Source organism: Rhinolophus hipposideros, assembly GCF_964194185.1.
Source record: "Rhinolophus hipposideros genome assembly, chromosome: X".
NCBI classification, from domain to species: Eukaryota; Metazoa; Chordata; class Mammalia; order Chiroptera; family Rhinolophidae; genus Rhinolophus; species Rhinolophus hipposideros.
The window spans coordinates 104,409,727-104,414,777 of record NC_138046.1 but is presented as its reverse complement, the minus strand read 5'-3'; positions in this window follow the sequence as shown (position 1 = coordinate 104,414,777).

Below are 5,051 nucleotides of genomic sequence, written 5' to 3'. Positions count from 1 at the left end.
TCTGTAGAAATAGACCCTTTGTTGGTCGTGCCACATGCTCATCAGAAGCATTCAGACATGTCTGTGCCTCAGCAGAGAACACAGCTTGAGTTCTTTCCCAGAATACTTTCGTGCTCTTATCTGGCAGGACAACCCCACCAGTTCACCAGTTCTGATTGAATTCTTCCTTGACTCAAGCTGTAACTCATCCTCCTGTACCCACATTGTAGTCCAAACTGCTTTTTTATTTTTCGTTTTTTCAGCCCTATTGAAGTATAACTAACAAATAAAATTCTAAGGTATTTACAGCATACATCATGGTGATTTGATATATATATACAATGTGAAAGGATTCCCCCTGTCTAGTTAATTAACACATCCATCACCTCACAAATTGAACTTTTTTCTTTTCTTTTTTTTGGCAAGAATATTAAAGTTCTACTGTCCTAGCAAATTTCAATTCAATTATATAATACAGTGTTATCAATCAAATTGTTTTAAGCAAGAAATAGCAAAGGAATTTTTATTTTGCCAGGAATATTCAATTATCTCAGAAGTTTCAGTTGTTTAAAGCCACAGAGCATTGTGAAATAAAAAATAACATACTAAAGCAGCAATAATAGAAATAGTATTATGCATTATCCAAGATTATTATTTTCACTAATATTTACTCTATTAATTATTTATACTGAGAGCATATAAGCAAACTGTTGAATTCCTTACTTGCTTAGTGGGCACGAGAAATGGATAGGAGTAGGAAGAGAAGTTTAATTTTAACATACATATTTTTAAAATTAAATTAAAAGTATTCTATCCTCATTAAAGCTGGGGGAAATACAAAAAAAGCATTTTACCTTTAAAATGGATTTTTCAAATAAAGACATTTCATGAGAACACTATTATTTCACTACCCTTAGCCTTGGGAATAGTCATATGGTATAATTATTAAATAATTGGTCTATTTTAAAAAAACTTTCATTTACGTGTTCACTCTTAACCTTTTGTTTTCTCAAAAACAAAAGGGTGAAGGGGGTCAAATATATGATGACAGAAGGAGATTTGACTTTGGGTGGTGAACACACAATGCAATATACAGATGATGTATTATAGAGTTGTATACTTGAAACCCTATATAATATTATTAACCAGTGTCACTCCAATAAATTTAAAAGAAGAAAAGGAGTTAAATATATTTTATCATTTTATGATATTGAAAGGAAAAAACAAAATTCAGGCGACTGTAACATAATTTGGGTATAGAAATGCCATATTGTTATATTATTATATTTTTACTTCTAAATAGAAGTTAAAATTATAAATGAAATAACTAAATTGCTTACCATATAAATCTCTCCATATAGAAATAGAGCAGAAGTTACCTTTTCAAGATGTGGTAGGCAGAATCTGAAAATGGCCCCCAAGATTCCCATTCTCTGGTGTACACCCCTATACTATCTTCGAGTGTGGGTGCAACTTGTGACTATAAAGGGATATAACTCCCATGATTAGGTTGCTAATCAGTTGACTTTGGGTTAATCAAAAGGGAGTATGGGTATGTCTGACCTAATCAAGTGAGTATTTAAAAGAGAGATTTGGCCCTTCCTGAAGTCAGAGAAATTCAAAGTGTGAGATAGGAACTGACTCTGGGTGGTGAACACACAATGGGATTTATAGATGATGTAATACAGAATTGTACACCTGAAATCTATGTAATTTTACTAACAATTGTCACCCCAATAAATAAAAAACAAACAAAGTGTGAGATAGATTTCTCTTCTGGCCTTGAAGGAGCAAGTGGTCATGTTGTGCACTGGCCTATGGAGAGGGCCACCTGGTAAGGACCTGAGAGTGGCCTCCAAGGGTTGAGAACTTTCTCTGGCTGACAGAAAACAAGAACACAGCGATCTCAATCATATAGCCTCAACGAAATGAATTTTTCCAACAACCTGAGGAAGATTGACAGGGGCTCTTTCCCTCGTCAGGCCTCCATATGAAGACACAGCTGGCCAACATCTTGATTTCAGCCTGTTGAGACCCTGAGCAGAGGACCCCTCTAAAACGTGCCAAATTTCTGACCCATGGAAACTATGAGATAATAAATTTGCATTGCTTTGAACTTCTAAATTTATGCTCATTTGTTAACTAGCAATGTATAACTAATACACAAAATTTTCCTGGAAACTGAATACCATGGTCAGCCTATTAGATTAAAGGTCTATAGTCTGCTGCATACAATTTTTGCACCTCAAAAGACACCATCAAGAAAGTGAAAAGATACCCTACAAACTGAGAGAAAATATTTGCAATTTTTTTTGTCTAATAAGGGACTTGTATCCAGAATATCTAAAGAACTCTTCAAACAAAATTCAAACAAACTCTTCAAAAAAATTCAACAATAAAAAGACAAGTAACCCAATAAAAAATGTATAATGCAATGGATCTGAATAGACATTTCTCCAAAAAAGATACACAAATGACCAGTAAGTACATTAAAAGATGTTCGATATTGTTAATCATGCAAATCAAAACCACAGTGAGATTTCATGTTACATCAACTGGGATGGCTATAATCAAAAGAGGATGTGAAAACATCTGAACCCTTATACATTGTTGGTGAAAATGTAAAATGGTGCAGCCACTTTGGAAAACAGTCTGGCAGATCCTCAAATGATTAAACATAGAGTTACCATAATGCCCATCAGTCCCACTCCTGGGTATCTATCCAAGAGAAATTAAAACATATATGCACACAAAAACTTGTACATGAATGTTCATAGCAGCATTATTCATAACAGCAAAAAGTGGAAATAATCCAAATATCTATCAACTAAAGAATAAATAGGGCAGCAGGATGGCTCAGTTAGAGTGCGAGCTCTGAACAACAGGGTTGCCGATTCGATTCCCACATGGGCCAGTGACCTGCGCCCTCCACAACTAGATTGAAGACAATGAGCTGCCGCTGAGCTTCTGGAGGGGCGGCTGGATGGCTCACTTGGGTAGAGTGCGAGTTCTCAACAGCAAGGTTGCCAGTTCAATTCCTGCATGGGATGGTGGGCTGCGCCCCCTGCAACTAAGATTGAAAACGGCAACTGGACTTGGAGCTGAGCTGCGCCCTCCACAACTAGATTGAAAGACAACGACTTGGAGCTGATGAGCCCTGGAGAAACACACCGTCCCCCAATATTCCCGAATAAAATTCTTAAAAAAATGTTTCCTCCCTAAAAAGCACCTAACAATGATATTAGGCCCCTCATTTCACTTTAAAAAAGAAAAAGAAAAGAATAGATAAATTGTGGTATATCCATACAATGAAATATTATTCAGCAATAAGAAGAAATGAAGTACTGATACATGGTACAACATGCTAAGTGAAAGAAGCCTATCACAAAAGACCACATATTGTATGATTCCATTTAAATGAAAAGTCCAGAAAAGGGGAAAATTTATATAAACAGAAAATAGATTAGTGTTTACATGGCATAGGGGATGGGAATGGAGTGTGAATAGTACAGGGATTCTTTTGAGGTAAATGGAAATATTCTAAAATTAGGTTGTAGTGATAATTGCACAGCTCTGTAAATATACCAAAAAAACCATTTAATTGTATACTTAAAGTGGGTGAATTTTGTGGTATGTAAATTACATTCCACTTAAGATGTTTTAAAAAAGCCTAGTTTCTCTTTTGTTTTGCTGGAGCCATGCTAGGAAAGCAAGTGTTCTGTAGTAAAAAGACAAAAAAAAAAAAAAAAAAAAAAAAAAAAAAAAAGTCAATCTGCTGATTGCCAGAACTCAGTGACCAAATCTGATACCCTTCATGATGATGTTGGAAAGACAGCATGGTAGGAGGAGAAGCAGCAGTAGGCAAGTAGTGAGTTTTCTTGTCCTGCTCGCTCCCTAACGAACTTGGTGACTTCTCTGAGCCTTACTGTTGCCTGGGAAAAGGAGGGATTGAACTGGATAAATTCCCTGTCACTAACAATTGTAAATATTCTATTCAGCCTGATGATTTATACAAAGATAATCACTAAAATGACGTGGGAAGCATCCAACTGTACTAAGATAAATATTCTTACAATAAATGTACAAAAAAATGTTCTTACTATGACTATTTTAAACCAAAGAATTTATATCAGTTCAAACATGTAACAAAGAATGACCTTAACTGTTTCACGTCACCTCCTCTGTGTTACTTGTTGTCTATTTAATGCGAATTTAAGGTGAGGATTTTATACAAACTTCCATTTATGTCAGAAGCACAATTATTTGCCTTGGGTTTCCTGATACTATTTTTGCTCCTATTTTTTAACCAAATTATTTTCAAAACCATTTTTTAATTTAAAAAATGTTCTGAAAGCTTGGAAATGAGGAAAGAATACAAACTAGTTTAATGCAATGGGAAAAAAATCTTAGTTCCATCTATAACATCTAAATGGCTTCCCACTTTCCTTGGTCACTAAATCCTCACAAGGCCTTATTCTATTAGTTACTAAGGTAACCCAAAGCTGGCAGCATGTTGACATAACTTTCAAGGCCAAGAGACTTTGCAGTATTTCATACATAATATCACATTAACCTCAAATTTGTCCTTTTCACAAAAGAACAATAATTGTTTGAATGAATCTGTTGTAATTTTATTCTTTTTTTTTCAGATGGACTTTTTGCTGCATTTACCTTCAGCTCAGGTACTATTTATTCCATTTTTTAAATACCACAGTAATAGAAGTCAGATATCTTTATTAATTACTGCATTAAGCCATTCATTTGCTCCTTGTGCAGATTATTCTCAACCTGGGTCAGAATCCGTGCTGTCATCTAAATGGTCCTCGAAAGAGAGGACATCTTTTGATTTACCCTTATAGCCCCGTAAAGATATACCTAGTGAAAATCAAGGCCAAGAGGATGTAATGAAGATAAAAATATAAAAATAGACACTCTTTTTGCCTTTTTGTTATTAATTACAGTATATAAACTCAGATGAGAGAAGTGGGATTTTCTGTCTTGATGTTAAGAATGAGGAGTTGTAGCCAGGAATCTAGCATTTCTCCAACAGCCCATCATTACAATGTGAAGGT